This window comes from Pongo abelii, chromosome 5 (genome assembly GCF_028885655.2).
Source record: "Pongo abelii isolate AG06213 chromosome 5, NHGRI_mPonAbe1-v2.0_pri, whole genome shotgun sequence".
Classification (NCBI taxonomy): domain Eukaryota; kingdom Metazoa; phylum Chordata; class Mammalia; order Primates; family Hominidae; genus Pongo; species Pongo abelii.
Genome location: NC_071990.2, coordinates 154,243,553 through 154,266,123, shown reverse-complemented (window position 1 = coordinate 154,266,123; position 22,571 = coordinate 154,243,553). Strand labels below are relative to the sequence as shown.

The window sequence follows — 22,571 nt, the reverse complement described above, 5'->3', positions numbered from 1 at the left end:
TTTTTCTTGTAAATTTGTTTGAGTTCATTGTAGATTCTGGATGTTAGCCCTTTGTCAGATGGGTAGATTGCAAAAATTTTCTCCCATTCTGTAGGTTGCCTGTTCACTCTGCTGGTAGTTTCTTTTGCCTGCAGAAGCTCTTTAGTTTAATTAGATCCCATTTGTCAATTTTGGCTTTTGTTGCCATTGCTTTTGGTGTTTTAGTCATGAAGTCCTTGCCCATGCCTATGTCCTGAATGGTATTGCCTAGGCTTTCTTCTAGGGTTTCTGTGGTTTTAAGTCTAACATTTAAGTCTATAATCCATCTTGAATTAATTTTTGTATAAGGTGTAAGGAAGGGATCCAGTTTCAGCTTTATACATATGGCTAGCCAGTTTTCCCAGCACCACTTGTTAAATAGGAAATCCTTTCCCCATTTCTTGTTTCTGTCAGGTTTGTCAAAGATCAGATGGTTGTAGATGTTTGGTGTTATTTCTGAGGCCTCTATTCTGTTCCATTGCTCTATATATCTGTTTTGGTACCAGTACTATGCTGTTTTGGTTACTGTAGCCTTGTAATATAGTTTGAAGTCAGGTAGCATGATGCCTCCAGCTTTGTTCTTTTGGCTTAGGATTGACTTGGCAATGCGGGCTCTTTTTTGGTTCCATATGAACTTTAAAGTAGTTTTTTTCAATTCTGTGGAGAAAGTCATTGGTAGCATTGAATCTATTAATTACCTTGGGCAGTATGGCCATTTTCACAATATTGATTCTACCTATCCATGAGCATGAAATGTTCTTCCATTTGTTTGTGTCCTCTTTTATATTGTTGAGCAGTGGTTTGTAGTTCTCCATGAAGACGTCCTTCACATCCCTTGTAAGTTGGATTCCTAGGTATTTTATTCTCTTTGTAGCAATTGGGAATGGGAGTTCACTTATGATTTGAGCTCTCTGTTTGTCTGTTGTTGGTTTATAGGAATGCTTGTGACTTTTGCACATTGATTTTGTATCCTGAGATTCTGCTGAAGTTGATTATCAGCTTAAGGAGATTTGGGGCTGAGACGATGGGGTTTTCTAAATATACAATAACGTCATCTGCAAACAGGGACAATTTGACTTCCTCTTTTCCTAATTGAATATCCTTTATTTCTTTCTCTTCAGTGAGTGCCCTGGCCAGAACTTCCAACACTATGTTGAATAGGAGTGGTGAGAGAGGGCATCCTTGTCTTGTGCCGGTTTTCAAAGGGAATGCTTCCAGTTTTTGCCCATTCAGTATGATATTGGCTGTGGGTTTGTCATACATAGCTCTTATTATTTTGAGATATGTTCCCTCAATACCTAGTTTATTGAGAGTTTTTAGCATGAAGGGCTGTTGAATTTTGTCGAAGGCCTTTTCTGCATCTATTGAGATAATCATGTGGTTTTTGTCGTTGGTTCTGTTTACGTAATGGATTATGTTTACTGATTTGCATATGTTCAATCAGCCTTGCATCCCGGGGTGAAGCCAACTTGATCATGGTGGATAAGCTTTTTGATGGGATGCTGGATTCTGTTTGCCAGTATTTTACTGAGGATTTTCACATCGATGTTCATCAGAGATATTGGTCTAAAATTCTTTTTTCTGTGTGTCTCTGCCAGGCTTTAGTATCAGGATGATCCCAGACTCATAAAATGAGTTAGGGAGGATTCACCCTTTTTCTATTGATTGGAATAGTTTCAAAAGGAATGGTACCAGCTCCTCTTTGTACTTCTGGAAGAATTCAGCTGCGAATCCATTTCTGTTCCTGGACATTTTTGGTTGGTAGGCCGCTAATTATTGCCTCAATTTCAGAGCCTGTTATTGGTCTATTCAGGGATTCAACTTCTTCCTGATTTAGTCTTGGGAGGATGTATGTGTCTAGGAATTTATCCATTTCTTCTAGATTTTCTAGTTTATTTGCATAGAGGTGTTTATAGTATTCTCTGATTATAGTTTGTATTTCTGTGGGATCTGTGGTGATATCCCCTTTATCATTTTTTATTGCATCTACTTGATTCTTATCTCTTTTCTTCTTTATTAGTCTTGCTAGCAGTCTTTCAATTTTGTTGATCCTTTCAAACAACCAGCTGTTAGATTCATTGATTTTTTAAAAGGCTTTTTGTTTCCCTACCTCTTTCAGTTCTGCTCTGATCTTAGTTATTTCTTGCCTTCTGCTTGCTTTTGAATTTATTTGCTCTTGTTTCTCTAGTTTCTCTATTTCTTTTAATTGTGATGTTAGGGTGTCCATTTTAGATCTTTCCTGCTTTCTCTTGTGGGCATTTAGTGCTAAAAATTTCCCTCTACACACTGCTTTAAATGTGTCCCAGAGATTCTGGTATGCTGTGTCTTTGTTCTCATTGGTTTCAAAGAACATCTTTATTTCTGCCGTCATTTTGTTATTTACCCAGCAGTCATTCAGGAGCAGGTTGTTCAGTTTCCATGTAGTTGTGCGGTTTTGAGTGAGTTTCTTAATCCTGAGTTCTAATTTGATTGCACTGTGATCTGAGAGACAGTTTGTTGTGATTTCTGTTCTTTTACATTTGCCAAGGAGTGCTTTACTTCCAATTATGTGGTTAATTTTAGAATAAGTGCTATGTAGTGCTGAGAAGAATGTATACTCTGTTGATTTGGGGTGGAGAGTTCTGTAGGTGTCTATTAGGTTTCCTTGGTGCAGAGCTGAGTTCAATTCCTGGATATCCTTGTTAACCTTCTGTCTCATTGATCTGTCTAATGTTGACAGTGGGGTGTTAAAATCTCCCATTATTATTCTGTGGGAGTCTAAGTCTCTTTGTAGGTCTCTAAGGACTTGCTTTATGAATCTGGGTGCTCCTGTATTGGGTGCATATATATTTAGGATAGTTAGCTCTTCTTGTTGAATTGATCCCTTTACCATTATGTAGTGGCCTTCTTTGTCTCCTTTGATCTTTGTTGGTTTAAAATCTGTTTTATCAGGAACTAGGATTGCAACTCCTGCTTTTTTTTGCTTTCCATTTGCTTGGTAGATCTTCCTCCATCCCTTTATTTTGAGCCTATGTTTGTCTCTGCATGTGAGATGGGTCTCCTGAATACAGCACACTGATGGGTCTTGACTCTTTATCCAATTTGTGAGTCTGTGTCTTTTAATTGAGGCATTTAGCCCATTTACATTTAAGGTTAATATTGTTATGTGTGAATTTGATCATGTCATTATGATGTTAGTTGGTTATTTTGCCTGCTAACTGATGCAGTTTCTTCATAGTATCGATGGTCTTTACAATTTGGCATGTTTTTACAGTGGCTGGTAGTGATTGTTTCTTTCCATGTTTAGTGCATCCTTCATGAGCTCTTGTAAGGCAGGCCTGATGGTGACAAAAATCTCTCAGCATTTGCTTGTCTGTGAAGGATTTTATTTCTCCTTCACTTATGAAGATTAGTTTGGCTGGATATGAAATTCTGGGTTGAAAATTCTTTTCTTTAAGAATGTTGAATATTGGCCCCCACTCTCGTCTGGCTGGTAGGGTTTCTGCTGAGAGATCCACTGTTAGTCTGATGGGCTTCCCTTTATGGGTAACCCGACCTTTCTCTCTGGCTGCCTTTACCATTTTTACTTCATTTCAACCTTGCTGAATCTGACAATTATGTGTCTTGGGGTTGCTCTTCTCGAGGAGTATCTTTGTGGTGTTCTATGAACTTCCTGTATTTGAATGTTGGCCTGCCTTGCTAGGTTGGGGAAGTTCTCCTGGATAATATCCTGAAGAGTGTTTTCCAACTTGGTTCCATTCTCCTCATCACTTTCAGGTATACCAATCAAACGTAGATTTGGTCTTATCACATAGTCCCCTATTTTTGTAGGCTTTGCTCATTTATTTTTACTCTTTTTTCTCTAACCTTGTCTTCTCACTTAATTTCATTAATTTGATCTTCAATCACTGATACCCTTTCTTCCACTTGATCAAATCGGCTATTGAAGCTTGTGCATGCATCTTGAAGTTCTCATGCCATGGTTTTCAGCTCCTTCAGGTCATTTAAGGTTGTCTCTACAGTGTTTATTCTAGTTAGCCATTTATCTAACCTTTTTTCAAGGTTTTTAGCTTCCTTGCAATGGGTTTGAACATGCTCCTTTAGCTTGGAGAAGTTTGTTATTACCAACCTTCTGAAGCCTACTCTGTCAACTTGCCAAAGTCATTCTCTGTCCAGCTTTGTTCCATTGCTGACAAGGAGCTGTGATCCTTTGGAGAAGAGGCGCTCTGGTGTTTAGAATTTTCAGCTTTTCTGCTCTGGTTTCTCCCCATCTTTGTGGTTTTATCTACCTTTGTCTTTGATGTTGGTGACCTACAGATGGGATTTTGGTGTAGATGTCCTTTTTGTTAATGCTGGTGCTGTTCCTTTCTGTTTGTTAGTTTTCCTTCCAACAGTCAGGTTCCTCAGCTGCAGGTCTGTTGGAGTTTGCTGGAGGTCCACTCCAGACCCTGTTTGCTTGGGTTTTACCAGCAGAGGCTGGAGAACAGCAAATATTGCAGAAGAGCAAATATTGCTGCCTGATCGTTCCCCTGAAAGCTTCATCCCCATATAGACCCGCCTATATGAGGTGTCTGTTGGCCCCTACTGGGAGGTGTCTCCCAGTTAGGCTACGTGGGGGTCAGGGACCCACTTGAGGAGACAGTCTGTCCTTTCTCAGAGCTCAAACGCCGTGCTGGGAGAACCACTGCTGTCTTCAGTGCTGTCAGACAGGGACATTTAAGTCTGCAGAAGCTGTCTGCTGCCTTTTGTTCAGCTATGCCCTGCCCACAGAGGTGGAGTCTACAGAGGCAGTAGGTCTTGCTGACCTGTGTGGGCTCCACCCAGTTTGAACTTCCCAGTCACTTTGTTTACCTACTCAAGCCTCAGCAATGGTGGATGCTCCTCCTCCAGCCAGGCTGCTGCCTCACAGTTCAATCTCAGACTGTTGCAGTAGCAGTGAGCAAGGCTTTGTGAGTGTGGGACCTACTGAGCCAGCCTCAGGAGAGAATCTCCTTGTCTTCTGGTTGCTAAGACCTTGGGAAAAGTGCAGTATTTGGGCGAGAGGGTCCTGTTTTTCCAGGTACAGTCTATCATGGCTTCCCTTGGCTAAGAAAGGGAAATCCCCCAACCTCTTGCACTTCCAAGGTGAGGCGGTGCCCCGCCCTGCTTTGTCAGCTCGCCCTCCGTGGGCTGCACCTGCTGTCCAACCAGTCCCAATGAGATGAACCAGGTACCTCAGTTGGAAATGCAGAAATCACCCATCTTCTGTGTCGATCACTCTGGGAGCTGCAGACTTGAGCTCTTCCTATTCGGCCATCTTGGAATGGGTCTGGAAAAATCTTTCAAAATCAGCTTGTCTAACTCTGATTTTTTAAATTTTTTTATTTTTTGTGACAGAGTCTTGCTCTTTCACCATGCTGGAGTGCAGTGGCGTGATCTTGGCTCACTGCAATCTCTGCCTTCTGGGTTCAAGTGATTCTCCTGCCTCAGCTTCTGAGAAACTGGGACTACAGGTGTGTGCCACCACAGACAGCTAATTTTTGTATTTTTAGTAGAGATGAGGTTTGACCGTGTTGGCCAGGATGGTCTCCATCTCCTGACCTCATGATCTGCCAGCCTTGGCTTCCCAAAGTGGTGGCATTATAGGCGTGAGCCATTGTGCCCTGCCCTAATTCCAATTTTTAAAGACAAGTAACTGAGGTTCCTAAAGATTGACAGGTACAAAGTCAAGCATTTAGTTAAGGCAGAATAGGACTGGATTCTAGAGTGTCTGACCCTCTCCAGAGTTATGAAATTGTAAGCATTTTCCCTTGTGATAAAATTATATACTTCATTAAGAAACATGGCCTTTTTAGCTCTCTTCTGAGTTGAAAAGCATAACTAATATTTAGTGTGTGCTTAATTTATATAAAATTATGAACACTACATTTACCTGTAATTAGAGCACTTATTATAAATAGTTAGAGCTATTGAGGCCATAACCAGTATCTTTTTCAACTTTGCAAAATGAGGTGAATAGTCACTAAATATTTACTGAATGGATATTAGTGAATTCACCTTGTCCATTGTGTGCCTTTGAAGAGAGAGAGCGAGCAAGCAAGAGAGTGCACATGCTTTAGTTCATCACTTCACTGTTTTTTATTATTTATTTTTATTTTTTATTTATTTTAAGTTCCAGTATACATGTGCCAAATGTGCAGGTTTTTTACGTAGGTATACATGTGCCATGGTGGTCTTCTGTACCTATTAACCCATCATCTAGGTTCCCTCCCCTTGCCCCTCACCCCTCAACAGGCCCCAGTGTGTGTTGTTCCTCTCCCTGTGTCCGTGTGTTTTCATTGTTCAGCTCCCACTTATGAGTGACAACAGGCAGTGTTTGGTTTTCTGTTCCTGAGTTAGTTTGCTGAGGATGATGGCTTCCAGCTTCATTCATATCCCTGCAAAGGACATGATCTCATTCCTTTTTATGGCTATATAGCATTCCATGGTGTATATGTACCACATATTCTTTATCCAGTCTATCACTGATGGGCATCTGGGTTGGTTCTATGTCTTTGCTATTGTAAATAGTGCTGCAATAAATATATGTGTGCATGTATCTTGATAATGGAACGATTTAGTTTCCTTTGGGTATATACCCAGTAATGGGATTGTTGGGTCAAATGGTATTTCTGGTTCTACATCCTTGAGGAATCACCACACTGTCTTCCACGTACTGAACTAATTTACACTCCCACCAACAATGTGAAAGCATTCCTATTTCTCCACAGCCTTGCCAGCATCTGTTGTTTCTTGACTTTTTAATAATCACCATTCTGACTGGCATGAGATGGTATCTCATTGTGGTTTTGATTTGCATTTCTCTAATGATCCGTGATGTTGGCCAACAGACACATGAAAAAAAAAAATCTCGACATCAGTTTTTTTCTGCTGCTTCAGAAGGGCTGTTGCAAACACTTTTCTATAGGACTTCCTTACTGTAGTCACGTGAACTAGTAAATTTTAACTATCAGGCTATAGGTTAAAAAAATAAGGACATTCGGCTGGGCGTGGTGGCTCACGCCTGTAATCCCAGCACTTTGGGAGGCTGAGGCAGGCAGATCAAAAAATCAGGAGATTGAAACCATCCTGGCTAATATGGTGAAACCCTGTCTCTAGTAAAAATACAAAAAATTAGCCAGGCATGGTGGCGGGCGCCTGTAGTCCCAGCTACTTGGGAGGCTGAGGCAGGAGAATGGCGTGAACCCGGGAGGCGGAGCTTGCAGTGAGCCGAGATTATGCCACTGCACTCCAGCCTGGGCGACAGAACCAGGCTCCGTCTCAAAAAACAAACAAACAAACAAAAAAACAGAAAAACCAGGACACTCTCTTTTGAAAACTTTGCCACATGATTGATTCACTTCTTTGCATTTATGTGCTCTTTTATTGGTAAAATGCAGTCAGAGTGGCAATTTAGCAGATACTTTATTCCTACGACACATATAAACTGAGCATCTCCTGTGATCCAGATACTGTTAAAGGTAAGATTCTAACTCTGCAACTGACAGCCATGTCCTGGGCCTTCAGGAACTGTAAAGTTATGACCAGGTTGTAACCACAATTTTGCCCTTGAAGAATTTTGCAGCGAGTTGCTCTGGACAGGGGGCAGTGGACTCTTTGGAAGCTGGTTTAGGTCCTTCCTGAGCTAATGCCGCGTAGCCCCCAGAGTCTCCCTGTGTACTGCTACGCTTCGTCTCCGGCTTGGACCCTGGCCCTTCATCACTTTAATCCTCATGCCAGGTTTTAGGAACTAGGCCACATTATGACAGAAATGCCAATGAGATCCCCTTCTTGCCACACTACAGATGGCCACTGGGTCACAGACAACAAACTGTGGCTTTTTCTCTCCAAGCACTGCCAAGCCACAGACTGTGAACATGGAGGGTATTTAAACCACAGATTTGTGATGTTAACATACTCTACATTATCCTAGGAGAAATTGGCTCTGGTTTCATGTCCAAGACATTTAGGAAGAATAGTTATTAATTATTACTTTCCTAACTTAATATTTTAACTTTGGCTTTGGGAAGGTATGAACTACTTGAATAACATACTCCGCCTATTTTATTTAAAACCAAGCAATACTCTAATGAACACATACACATCCAAGAAAAAGAAAAAAAATACCTTTTTAAATTAGCAAAAACACCAAGCCTTAATCACAACTAAATGTGCATTTAGAAAAGTAAAATTGTTTCTATAAAAAGAGCCTTTCTGCCCAGAAAGCTATGTGTGGAGTTTTAACCCGGAATTGGTTTTAATTGGCTCAGTTATTGAAGCCTCAAAGATGAAGTTGTATCATGGAAGTGTTGACTCAGCCTTAAGTACAGGCCACCAGACTGAAATGCTCTGATGCATTTCTTCTTGGCAGGGTCGCTTTACAATCAGCCACATATTAATGTGAACTTTTATATGTTTGATAAAGATAACTATTTCCTGTTATCCAAAATAGCTTCTGATGTGGGTCAGATTATTGATGTGGAACATTAGACACTCCCTTTACATCTCAAGGACAATCAGTACTTTGAAGTACCAAGTAGCTTTTGTTTCTGATTTAAGAGAGGAAACATGATTCCATTTTTTATTTCTTCATTCCTAGTTAGCTATTTAATAATTTAACATAGAAAATGTGATGCCTAGAAGATACAAGATTTCATCATTGCTTCTTTAGATGAGAAATAAGTTCAAGTGGAAAACTAGTAAGGTTTCCATATTTTAAGCAGAGATATTCTTTATAAAATATAGTTGTTATTTTTTAGAATTCTATTAATGACATTAACCAAAAAATTTTTTCCTTTCTTCTTTCTTTCTTTCTTTCTTTCTTTCTTTCTTTCTTTCTTTCTTTCTTTCTTTCTTTCTTTCTTTCTTTCTTTCTTTCTTTCTTTCCTTCCTTCCTTCCTTCCTTCCTTCCTTCCTTCCTTCCTTCCTTCCTTCCTTCCTTCTTTCTTTCTTTCTTTCTTTCCTTCCTTCCTTCTTTCTTTCTTTGTGAGATAGGGTCTCACTGTTTGAGTGCAGTGGCATGATCTCCAGTCGCTGCAGACTTGACCTCCTGGGCTCAAGTTATCCTCCTACTTCAGCCTCCCGAGTAGCTGGGACTACAGGCACACACCACCACACCCAGCTATATTTTTAAAAATTTTTTGTAGGGACAGTGGGAAGGGGGCCTCACTATGTTTCCAAGGCTGGTCTCAAACTTCTGGGCTCAAGTGATCCGCCTGCCTTGACTTCCCAAAGTACTAGGACTATAGGCATGAGCCACTGTGCCCTGCCCCCAAAAATTATTAGATTGGTTTCTATAACTTTTTTCCAAAATTAAAATAGCTGGGATAGGCACAGTGGCTCATGCCTGTAATTGTAGCACTTTGGGAGGCCAGAGTGGGTGGATTGTTTGAGTCTAGAAATTCAAGACCAGCCTGGGCAACATGGCAAAACCTTATCGCTACAAAAAATAGAAAAATTAGCCAGGTGAGGTGGTCCACATCCTGTAATCCCAGCTACCTGGGAGGCTGAGGTGGGAGGATGACCTGAGCCCAGGAGGTCAAGGCTGCGGTGAGCTGTGATCACACTACTGCACTCCAGCCTGGGTGAGAGTGAGACCCTGTCTCAAAAATAAATAAATAAATAAAGCTTAATTTCCTCAGATTATATGGTAATGCAAATTCCTTAAAATTCAACCAACATAGAACAGTATAAAGAATAAAGTGATAATCCCTTCCCAATATCACTACATACACACACACACACACACACACACAAATATATATATAAAAGGTTGGAGACTTTATCTGAAAATATTCCATAGTAATGGAAAATTTATGCAAACTCATCACTCTTTTATATCTAGAACATATATACATATATGAACATACATACATATATGTCCTAGATATAGATATACATATCTATATATACAGATATAGATACAGATATAGAGATATACATATTTATATATACATATAAGTATATATAGATAGTATATCTATATATATACTCTCTCTATATATGTATATAAAATAAATAGAGAGATGAGTTTATATAACCCTTGAATTCCTGGGCTTAAATAATCCACATATATATGTATGTATAGATATACGTATCTATATATTCTAGAACATATATACATATGTATTCTAGATATAGAATAGATAGATGAATTTGCATAACTTTTCCATTACTACGGAATATTTTCAGATAAAGTCTCCAACCGTTTTCTTCAAATACAGCCAAACTACCTAACCCAGAAACAGAATAACTCCTGTCATATCCACATCCGCCAACTTGCATGGGAAGTTCTGAAAGGAAACTTATGTCAGGAGATGTGGCTTCATTTCCTTTGATCAGACTTACTATCCTGGGACTAAGGACAGAACAGTCCGTAGAATTTTCATTTAAAATCGTGTAAACTCATTTTTGCAAAGTAACAACCACCTGTGATATGTTAAAGCCAAATTTAGTCATTATGTTGAAGAATATGGCATGGAAATCAGGGAGGCAGGCCAAAAAAGTCTCCCTCAACTCTGATGTAATATATAGGCATACATGAGTTAATTTTCCTGTGCCTTGAATCACCCAGGCAACTGCCTCTGTGCTCAGCCTCATCAACTTGTGCTGTGAGTGAGAGTGAGAAGTTGGGAGAAATCTTCAAAGAAATGGGCCCCAAGAAGCTAAAGTCCTGTCTCATGTTCCTGGCAATGATTATTTCACCTGTAGGCTAGTGATCTGAGTCTGAAATTCACAGATCCTCTGCCCTGGTTGACCCCTGGTGCTGCTTCTCCACCCTGGCCTGGCTCATATTTGCTCTTCCTGTTCTTTTCTTCATTTTATGGGTATGGGCTGTTTGTCTTTCCTTGAAATGCCACAAAAGGGGCACCTCTCCATTTAAGCCAGCTCTTACAGGAGAACTTCTCTTTCCTGCTGCCTCAGAAGGGCACACACACACCTTCATCAGTTTTTGTTACATCTCTCCCTCCTTTTCCTCTCCCTCTCCCTTTTTTCTTTCTTTTTTCCTTCTTTCTATGAATAGTAGCTACTTAAAACTCAACAGGAATGAATAAAAAGAGGAAGCAACTGTGGGTCTAGTTTCAGATCACAAGAAATCTGTATTTATACCCTACTTGCTCCAGAAAGGATTGAAAATAACAAAAACACATACAATCAGAGGCATTTTGTTTAAATGAGGAATTGAGTAACATGGGCCTGTGGAAAGTACTAATTAACCTCACCTTCATTCTTCACTTTGTGCAAATGTACCTGTATTACCTTGCTAGGATGGTCATATTAAAGTACCATAACTGGGTGACTTGAACAATGGAAATGCATTGTCTCTTGGTTCTGGAAGCTAGAAGTCCAAAATCAAGATTTCAGTAGGGTGACTTCTTCTGAGGGTTGGGAGGGAAGGATCTGTTCCAAGCCTCTCTCCTTGGTTTGTAGATGGCTGTCTTCCCCCTATGTCTTCTTCATATTGTCTTCCTATGGGTATTTCTGTGTCCAAATTTCCCCTTTTTCTAAGGACACCAGTTATCGTAGATTAGGGCCCACCCTAATGAGCTTACTTTAACTTGAAGGAATTTTATCTCCAAATAAGGTCACATTCTGAAGTTCTGGAGGTTAGAACTTCAACAGATGAATTTGGTGGTGGCAGTGGGTGGAGGTGGCACAACTTAACCCATATCAATATCCAAGTCTTTCTCAAGCTGAGGGTTGAGGAAATTGGGATGGAGGCAGAGAGGAGAGTACAGAAGATGCATTAGGTAACTTATCTCCAAGCTCCTGACTTTGGCATCAAAGGAGCACAGGCACTGGATCAAAATGAGTGGAGACCCAGGGGCAAGACCATCCAGGACAAGGAGTATGTGGGTAGGCAAGATGAGAATGGCCAGGTGAACCCCGGGGATGAATTTCAAAGGCAGGTGTCACTTTTTACACACAGCCTACTTCTGAGTATAAGGGGGTCAGTATGGAATCAGTAATGAGTGGACATTCCCCTCACTCCTGTTTAGATATTCTTATTTCATCTACTGCTGGGATCTCATCATAGGAACCAGTCCTCTCAATGACACTTAACTTCCATTCAAACTGCAACTCCGGTTAGATTCCCGGAACTATTGCTAAGTCTAGTGATTCCACAAGCGTTTCAATGATGGTTTGTCATGTTTTCTGTGAGTATTTAAGGGCTCCTCCTGCCTATGGCCTGAACTTCATTTTTACCCATACCTGTTCAGCAGGATAGCAGCCTGCCTGGATTCTTTGTATATTGGGAAAGTTAGGCATCCACATTCTAATCCTGCTGCAAAGTTTCCTCACCTTGTGTAGGCGACACTGGGCTGTCTTGTATTTGCCTTTTTTGCCCTACCAGATATCTCAATGGCATTGCCAATTAAATGTCAACGTCAACCTATTGTTCCTTCTTCTTTGGTTTGCCTAAAATATATTTATTAACCCATGGATTAGGTGAACCTCAGTTTCTTCAATTAAATTAACCCTGTGCCGAGCCAGGTCTACTATTGATCATGGCCTTGACAATGATCACATCATACATAAATCTTGTCTCCCAATAATTATCAAATGCTTTGCTTCCTATTTTTAGGCATTTGACTTGACTCACTGTTGAACTCTACCAATGTTTCTGCTTTTGATTTGAATGGCTGCTCCCTAGCTTGGTGTAAACCATTTCACATATATCCCATATCCATTTGAATGAGCAAAGCTTCCTCACTTCTCAGAGGGAGAAGTTTCTTTTGCTGTTTTGTTAGATTTGGAAAGTGATCTTCCCAAATTGTCTGATTTTAAGCTTGCAACTTTAAGACATTGTAGATACATGGGAAGAATCACAGCATGTTTCCCATCTAGAAAAGATGAAACTGTTTGTTCAGACCTTCACTGGACATTTAGTTCTTTATTAAAATATCATTTTTACTGTAGCTTCATTTAAGTAAGAGTTTTTAATTTCACAGTGCATACATTCATATTCTGAATTGCTGAAAACTTATCTGACTATATCTCTTTTTTTCTTTATAAAATAAAGAGCCATCTAGAGGAAAACTTTCCTCCTGTGACCCCAATTCCTTCCCATCTCTTTGTTTCTCTGAACATCAAGGAACATTTAGACCTGAAGCAAAGCCAAGAAGAAAGGGAAATGTGAACATGAAGATTGGAGCTAAATGATTGTCATCAGTTAAGAGAGAAATACAGAAGTAGATTTTCAGCAGATTCATTTGTTTCTTTTTTGCATTATTTGCCAGCAAACAGATACTTCAACCCCAAGGGAAAAAAGTTGCCATAGCTTCTACTCATCCATAATCAGTCTTAAAATTCTGCACTTAAGTTTCTATGTAAGACAAAGGAGAAGATGCCAAAAAGACAGGTTTCTGTTTGCTTTTTAAAAAAATAGGAACAATTTTAAAATTGTGAGTTTTTTTTTTTAAATTATCACCCTTTACCAGCCATTTGAATAAAAAGTATTGTTTGGATTATACATTTTATACCCCAGTGTCTAAAAGAAAGCCTTGCATAGGTGAGATCTGTTTGAACTCTCCGTTCCTTCTCACCTGGGTCATGGCAACTGTTCCTTAGCCTCTCGCCATCTGTTGTTTTGTTTTGTCACCTTTTCTGAGGTTTGTGCCACATCAGAGCTATCCTCTTGTTAAACTGTTCGCTTTTGTTACTTACTATATGTGAAGTCATAGGGCTTGTCAACTGCTACTGCATTTAATGGAGTCGTCAGTCCTGATGAGTATTACTGGACTTTGCTGGCTCTTGTTGGCTCTAAAGGGGAGACATTTTATAGAATTTACTGAATCTCTTCAGGTCTCACATTATATTTTGGTTCAACCCAAGTTGTACCTTTTATCTTCCAGGTAATTCTTGTGTCTCCAGTTGTCTCATCTTCTACGTTTCACCTACCAGATATCATTTCATGTATTTCATCTTCATCTGTTGACTTGTAGCACCTTGTTAGAGTGTTTGTGTCTGACTTTCTATGCTATAGGATACATATATGATTTCATAATGCCATTGCTTTTGTAGGATAAGTAAACAATAGAAGACGTAGCAATGTAAATAAAATAATATCCTTGAATACACTTGACTCAAATGAATCTGGCAGCAGAATTTTAGTTACATAATAAGCAGTTTTATAATCAGCAGTTTGGGATTCTTACCAAAGGAATTGACCAAGCCTCTTTCAACTTTTCACAATTTATTCATGTTTATCTAAAAATTAGGCAAAAAACCCTGATGTATCTGGCTCTGGTAGACAGAGTGTCCAGAGCACTAATTCCAAGCATTTATTATTCTTTTGTCGTTACTCCTTTGGGAACCAAAGACATTTTTAGTTCTTTGATCTGATAGTGTCACCAATGTAGGATTGCTCAGCATGTCAAGGGTGGGAAGTGGGAGGAGTTCTGGAAAGCCCTGTGGGTGTGTGATAACCTAATGCCATCAGATAAGTAGATCCAAATAGTACTGCACAAAGAGCATTCTTCCTCTCTATTCCAAGCACTTACTAGAGCAGCCTACAGTGATGTTTTCCTTGGCAGGCTTGTGTAGTCATTATTAGCCAGTGGCTTGTCCATTTTAAAACTGGTGATAATTTGAGGACTCAAGGGGCTGGATTTAGTGTTTTTAATACATTCAGAATGAGAATTTTTCTCTCCTATGAATTTGTAGTATTGAAATTATTAAAGAAGCAGTAAATTTCCTTGGACTGTGCTGTGTATTATCTTACGAGAAGGGTGAAAATTAAATCCAGATGTTTGTTCTCTGTTTGATTATGGTGTAAGACTCAGAAGAGGCCTCTGATCTATTAAGAAAGACAATAACATCACTTGAATTTGTTATTATTAGGCTTCTCTCTGTGACAAAGATGAACAGCAGCAAAACATCTGGATTAACATGGAAGCACAGCTAGATGAAAAATAACACTGTTAATTATATCATAAAATACTCTTGTTGGCTATTGTATTATCTGTCAGATAGATCACATATTGAATATATATTTGTATGTTACCTGCTTCTGTTTCGGCATACAAAAACCAGACTTACCCAGATTCAAGAATTTTGAATTCTTCAGATTCATCAACTGTGATGACTAATTGCCACATTGTCCCTTCTTCTTGCACTCTACAAATGGTAGACTTTCTTTTAACTTTGCAAATGAAGAGGATACCACATTCCCATGATGCTATTTTGAAACTCTTGAAGCTGATTCATTATGGGAAGTATTGCTAAGAGACCATCGAGTTTATGAAAAACTGGCAAATGTGACTAAATTAAATTACTTAAAGAAGAATTGTTTTAATATTTTAATGTGTATATTCAGTTTCTGTATTAGTCAGTTTTCACACTGCTGATAAAGACATACCCTAGACAGGGCAATTTACAAAAGAAAGAGGTTTAATGGACTCACAGTTCCATGTGGCTGGGGAGGCCTCACAATAATGGTGAAAGGTGGAAGACATGTCTCACATGGCAGCAGGCAAGATAAGAGAGCTTGTGCAGGGAAACTCCCCTTTATAAAACCATCAGATCTTGTGAGACTTATTCACTATCATGAGAATAGCACAGGAAAGGCCCGCCCCCATGATTCAATTACCTCCCACCAGGTCCCTCATACAACACATGGGAATCATGGGAGCTATAATTCAAGATGAGATTTGGGTGGGGACACAGCCAAACCATATCAGTTTCTGAATCTGAATATCTGAGCCTGAGCTTTTTTCTCCCTAAGGCCCAGGAAATATTTCCTTTTTCTTACCTTGTTTAAATGTAATAAAGGAATGGTGCTTTTGTTAGCACTTCATCAAAGCAGTGATACTGCTATTAAATTAGATGGAGCTTGTGGATCAATTCCTAGTCTTAGAAAAATGAAAATATGTATGTATTTATAAAAATCATCATGATATAAAAAGTAAATAATACTCACTACCATAATTGCTATAGCAAAAGAAAAAGGGAGATTTTCTAGAGGAGAAAAACTTCACTTGACTATAATATATACTACATATTTAAGCATGTATTTTAGGGATTTTTCCTTATAAATATATTCATAATAGCTACAACAAAAGAAGGAATTCATTACAAGTAGCTGTTTCTTCAGTGGACATGCAGTCTATAATTGTATAATAGTCACATGGTCTCTGGAGTTTGTGCTCACTCATTCTGAACACAGCAGATATCTGGCTGCTGAATTAAATCCAATTCAACAGCCATTTATCTTGTACTTGGCAAACTATAGGAGGCCAAGGCAGGAGGATCACTTGAGGCCAATAGTTTGAGACCAGCCTGGGGAACATAGCAAGATGCCGTTTCCACAAAAAATAAAAATTAAAAAATTAATCAGACATGGTGGTGCACATCTGTAGTCCCAGCTACTCAGGAGGCTGAGGTGGTAGAAGGATCACTTGAGCCCACAAGGTCGAGGCTGCAGTGAGCCCTGATCATGTCACTGCCCTCCAGCCTCGGAAACCAGAGCGAGACACTGTCTCTAAGAAAAAAGAAAGTTTGAGGCAAACAGGAAAGTGCTTTAGGTAGTTTTAGTTACTGTAAGATGCACGTCTATTTAATGTTTAAAAATAAATTTCTCTCCATATGCTCAATGGGAAAACATGTTGCTCAAAAATCAAATGTCTGCTGGTTTACTAAAATATCTAGAGCCTCCCAGAGCAAGTGCATGTAAATGAAATCTACCACTTCATATCAATTTAACAAAAATTTTTTATGCTATTAGAGAAATACCTATGATTGGAGAAGAGGGTAAGAGTGATCTTATTGAATTTAATTTTGTCTACCAATTTGGTGCCCACATTTTCCCCAGACATATGGAGGCCCTCATGTTCCTGGCACAGAGGATGAGCAGTTTTTGCTTGTGCCTTTGTCTGTGCCTTTAGAGAGAATAAGTCCTTTGTGAAATAAACCAACTGCTCTGGTAAGTTGGAAAGTCTGTAATGCCAAATGTATTTGACTGTCAAATTCAACAGGAAGGGAAGATGATAAGAAGAAAGATCTCTTTTCAATTAATTTTTAAACATGTTGTTTTGTGAATACCATAGTTAACAAGATGTAAATCCTTTACATATCATGCTTCCCATACCTTTTCCTTTCATTCTGCTTACGTACAATACTTACCTTGAAAGTAACTAAGCAGTGAACACTCTCAGTCACCATGCATAGTGGAAAGCTTCAAGAAATAATAATAATAAAAAAGTTAAAACTATAATGATAACTTGGCCGGGCGCACTGGCTCACTCCTGTAATCCCAGCACTTTGGGAGGCCAAGGCGGGTGGATCACTCGAGGTCAAGAGTTCAAGACCAGCATGGCCAACACGGTGAAACCCTGTCTGTACTAAAACTACAAAAATTAGCTGGGCGTGGCGGCACACCCCTGTAATCCCAGCTACTCAGGATGCTCAGGCATGAGCATCTCTTGAACCCCCTTGGGAGGTGAAAGTTGCAGTGAGCTGAGATCTCCTGGGCAACACAGTGAGATGCCATCTCAAAAAAAAAAACAAACAAAAGACTGTAATCATAACTTTTTAAAACAAGAAAATAGTCAAAAAATACCTCGTAATGTAAAATTGGCCTTAAAGTAAATACTGACAATTGTTCTTCTCTAAGTTCCACCCAGGGACACAGATCACAGGAGGCTTTTTTTTTTTTTTTTTTTAGATTGCCATTTTTGCCAGGCACACTCTTTTGGGACAGAAGTGCAGGGAATCAGAAAGAAATCTGTAGAATCAACCCCTCGGTTGGAGCCCTCAGTTCTCCACTGTGATGGCCTGATCAGGGCAGCTAGCTCCATCTCTTTTCTCATTCTATGTACAAGCAGATGTAAGGACAAGGTCCCCATTTAGCTATTCAGGATATAGAATATTTGAAACATAATAGCATAGAATTTCAGAGTGGGACTAGACCTTAGAGAATATGGACCCAACAGCCACATCGTACAGGTGAGGCAGCTGTGACCTTGAAGTTTACTCCTTTGTCAGAGCGTAAACTCTAGGTTGGCTGCTGCTGTAAAGTTTCCAGAGTTCCCACTAGGGGCAGATGTAAAGCCAATTGCATTTTCCCACAACAGCTCTGTTAACAGATTTCTGTTTCAGTGTTTCCAAATTCGGGAAAGAATATATAGTTTCTGGCAAGGCAGTTTGGAATAGCTAGTGGCAACATTTTTAAGTATTACGATTAAAAAAACAGATTGCTCATTTATTCATTCGCCTACTATTTAATAAACTTCTACAATCCTACTTGAGATAGGGGTGTCAGCAAAAGCATGCTAAAGAGTTGATGTTGCATCTGAGACCTGCATGAGAAGGACAGAGACTTGAAAGAGGGGAAGGCATTCCAGGCTGAGTAAATAACAAACATAAAGGTTCTTGCAATAAATTTAACCAATGTATCTGGAGCTTAGATGATGATGCATGAAATCAAGCAGTTGTGCTTTAAAAAGTTTGCATCCAGTGGAGATGTTGAGAAATCAGTTTTATTGAACAGGCTGGGGCTCAGAAGAGAGTCCAAGGGTGAGGATATGTGTTTATGATTCGGGAGCATAAAGATGACATTTATCCAGATGAGATTTACTGAAAGAAGAATGTAGAAGTGATCATTGTTCACTTGGTCCTCCCCAGTATTTTTAGTTCAGAACAAAAGACAGGAGACCGCAAAGGAACCTGAAAAGGAGCAGCAGTACGGTAAATAACAATCCAAAAACAGGAGAAGAGGATGGCTGGGCATCCAGGTTATCGGAGTTTTAAGAATGAGGGTGTAAACTAGCAGTGGTAATGTGCTGAAAGGTCATGTCATATGAGAACCGAAAATTAAGCTTGGAATGTGGTACGGTGAAGGTGTGGCATTGATAAGAATGTTTTCATTAAAATAGTGAAGATGAAAGCCTGATTGGCCTAGGCTAAGGAGAGACTGGGAATTGATAAGAATGTTTTCATTAAAATAGTGAAGATGAAAGTCTGATTGGCTTAGGCTCAGGAGAGACTGAGAGTTGAGGAGCTGGAGACTGATTCAGTAGAAATTCCTCAGAAGAGTTTTTTAGTACAAGAGAGTTGGGAAATTGATGGTAGCTGGAGGGAGATGTGACATCAAGGGAGGTATTTATTTTAATGAATTGTTTTTAGATAGTTTACAATAAATATGTGACACAATTCTGTAATTTAAAATAATTCACCCTGTTTCCTATAAGCTGGGTCTTGTGTAGCATCAAAACAAAGTTTGCTGAAGATTTCATAGATTCTTTGGATATTAAGTTTAGAATAACTGCTAAAGGTAATATAATCTGACCTTTTAGAACCACTTCCATGTCCATCTTTGGATAGAGCAAACATCCAAAACCCAGTTCTTTATGTATACTGAACAGAAATATGTCTCTTTGTAACTTCATTCATGTGTCCTAGTTTTATCCCATTGGGTCTCAGGGGACCTTGTCTGGCTGTTCCTGCACACGAGGTGACGCTGGTCTCCTCAGCATTCCTCTCTTACAGGTCAACACTCTCATGTCCCCTGTCCATTCTTCGTATGATTTGGTTTCAAACTAAAAAATCAGTCTTATGACTATTCCTTACAGTGATCCCTGTCCCACACAGAATGGCAAGACCAGTAGACTTTATGGGACTTCACCTCTTCCCTTGACTTTGTGCACCTGACAATGACTCCTCCCTCCAGCTACTGAAGCCTCTGCAGAAACAAAGAAAATGAAAATTGAGCAGAATGGGACGGGGCGGGGGCAGGGGGCGGGGGCAGGGGGCAGGGGAATAATCTTGTCCTCATCTAAAACATTGGTAAAAAGAAGTTAATGAGAAGGTGGGTGGGTTCTGCTCACTATGGTTTTTTCCAGACCTTAGGGATTAAAGAGCTCTTGTTTGTGGAGCCCCAATGTTACTCACATGCTGCGAACATATCTAGGTGCTCTACTTAATGATCTCATATGATTTTCACAACCCTGTAAGTAGGCATTTCTATCTCTGTTTAATAAATGAGAAAATAAAGGCCCCAAATTCTAAATATAATAAATTGGTCAAGGCCACATGGTTTACAAATGGCACCATCAACATTAAAAATCACAGTCTGTCTGACCTGAAAGTCTCTCTTAGACTCAACCTGGCATTTCTCAATGTGCTGAGATCACAACTATAGAGTCCTTGAATGTTTTCTGCCCTCTATGTCTTCAAGCTAGCTATGCCATTTCTTTTTCTTTTCTTTTCTTTTTTTTTTTTTTTTTTTTTTTGAGACAGAGTCTCGCTCTGTCACCCAGGCTGGAGTGCAGTAGTGCGATCTCGGCTCACTGTAAGCTCTGCCTCCCGGGTTCACCCCATTCTCCTGCCTCAGCCTTCCTGAGTAGCTGGGACTACAGGTGCCTGTCACCACGCCCAGGCTAATTTTTTTGTAGTTTTAGTTGAGATGGGGTTTCAGCATGTTAGTCAGGATGGTCTTGATCTCCTGACCTTGTGATCCGCCCACCTTGGCCTCCCAAAGTGCTGGGATTACAGGCGTGAGCCACCATGCCCGGCCCAAGCTATGTCATTTCTTAACACATTTCATTATAGTATAATTTTCTTTATGGTACATTAAGTCCTCATTGAATGCTATCAATAGGTTCTTGGAAACTGCAAACTGTGACTTCAAGTGAGATGACTTATAAGGAAACCCATTTGACCACAAGTTAATTGATATAAACAGGAGTCAAGCTCCTGTGGCATATTTCTGGTTGCAAAAGTTTCACCAAACTTCTAAATAAAGACCAAAACACTTCTCATATTAAACATTGAAATAAATGAGTTGTACATACATTTAAGAAAGATAAATACCTACATATTCTAGTTCAGGGTTGCGGGTGGCCAGAGCCCACCCCAGGAGCTCAGGTGGGAACTGCCCCAGCCAGGCTGCTGTTGCATTGCAGGGCACACTCACACCCACACCCACACCCACACTCACTCACATTGGGGCCGTGAAGACATGCCAGTTCACTTAATAAATACATAGATTATTATATAAGGTGTGATATGATGGATAATCCAGAAGAGAGGCACTAATCTCTGCCCTCTCATCTGTGAGTGAAGGTGGAGAGGATATTATCAAGTGAAGGACTCTGATTTTCTTTTCTACTTTTATTTTAGATACAGAGGGTACCGTGCAGATTTGTTACATGGCAATATTGCATGATGCTGAGGTTTGGAGTACAGATCCCATCACCCTGGCAGTGAACATAGTACCCCATGGACAGTTTTTTAACTCACTTCCTCCCTCCACCTTCTAGTAGTCTATAGTGTCTATTGTTCCCAAATTTATGTCCATATGTTTTCAATGCTTAGTTCCTACTTATAAATGAAAACATGCAGTATTTGGTTTTCTATTCCTGTGTTAATTTGCTTAGGGATTATGTCCTCCAGCGCTATCCATGTTCTTGCAAAGGACATGATTTCATTGTTTTTATGGCTGCATAGAATTCCATGGTGTATATGTACTACATTTTCCTTATCCAGTCTACCACTGATGGACACCAGAGTTGATTCCATGTCTCTGTTATTGTGAATGGCACAGCAATGAACCTATGAGGGCATGTGTCTTTTTGGTAGAGTGATATATTTATTTATTTTTTGCAGGAGGGTAGTATATACCCAGTAATAAGATTGCTGGGTTGAATGGTAGATTTGTTTTAAGTTCTTTGAGAAATCTCCAAACTGCTTTCCAAAGTGGCTGGACTAATTTACATTCCTACCAGCAGTGTATAAGCATTCCCTTTTCTCTGGAGCCCAGCTGACATCTGTTGTTTTTGAGTTTTTAATAAGAGCCATTCTGACTAGTGTGAGATAGTATCTCATTATGCTTTTGATTTACATTTTTCTGATGATTAATGATGTTGAGCATTTCTCATATACTTGTTGGCTACATGTGCATCTTCTTTACAGAAGTGTCTGTTCATGATTTTTGCCCATTTTTTAATGCTGTTTTTTGTTTATTTTATTTTATTTTTTTGCTGTTGATTTAAGTTCCCTGTAGATTCTGGATATTAGGCATTTCTCAGATGCACAGTTTGTGAATGTCTGCTCTTATTCTGTAGATTGCCTGTTTGCTCTGTTGATAGATTCTTTTGCTGTGCAGAAACTCTTTAGTTTAATTAGTTCCCACCTGTCAATTTTTGGTTTTGTTGCAATTGCTTTTGGGAACTGAGCCAAAAATTCTTTTCCAACACCAATGTTGAGAAGAGTATTTCCTAGGTTGTCTTCCAGGATTTTTACATTTTGAGGTCTTACATTTAAATCTTTAATATATTTTGAGTTAATTCTTGTATATGGTGAAAGGTAGGGGTCCTGTTTCAATCTTCAGCCTAGGGCTAGCCAGTTATCCCAGCACCATTTATTGAATAGGAAGTCCTTTTCCCATTGCTTGTTTTTGTTATCCTCATTGAAGATCAGATGGTTGTAGGTGTGTGGCTTTATTTCTAAATTTTCTATTCTGTTCCATTGATCTATGTGTCTGTTTTTGTACCAATACCATGCTGTTTTGGTTACTGTGGCTTTATAGTATAGTTTAAAGATGGGTAGCGTGATAA

General features: G+C 39.5%; 1 protein-coding gene and 1 long non-coding RNA gene across 6 annotated transcripts in view; one reads left to right on the top strand and one right to left on the bottom strand.

Annotated features, from left to right (window-relative positions):
* LOC129060108 (uncharacterized) overlaps window positions 1-13,998 on the bottom strand; it is a 28,466-nt gene extending 14,468 nt beyond the window's left edge. The window contains exons 1-2 of the long non-coding RNA XR_008526534.1: window positions 13,858-13,998; window positions 13,684-13,779 (exon numbers count right to left, since the gene is read on the bottom strand). This is a non-coding gene — a long non-coding RNA (uncharacterized LOC129060108). The remainder of the gene's footprint in view (window positions 1-13,683; window positions 13,780-13,857) is intronic.
* SYNE1 (spectrin repeat containing nuclear envelope protein 1) overlaps window positions 1-22,571 on the top strand; it is a 512,392-nt gene that overhangs the window by 14,079 nt on the left and 475,742 nt on the right. The gene's annotated exons all lie outside the window — the stretch shown is intronic.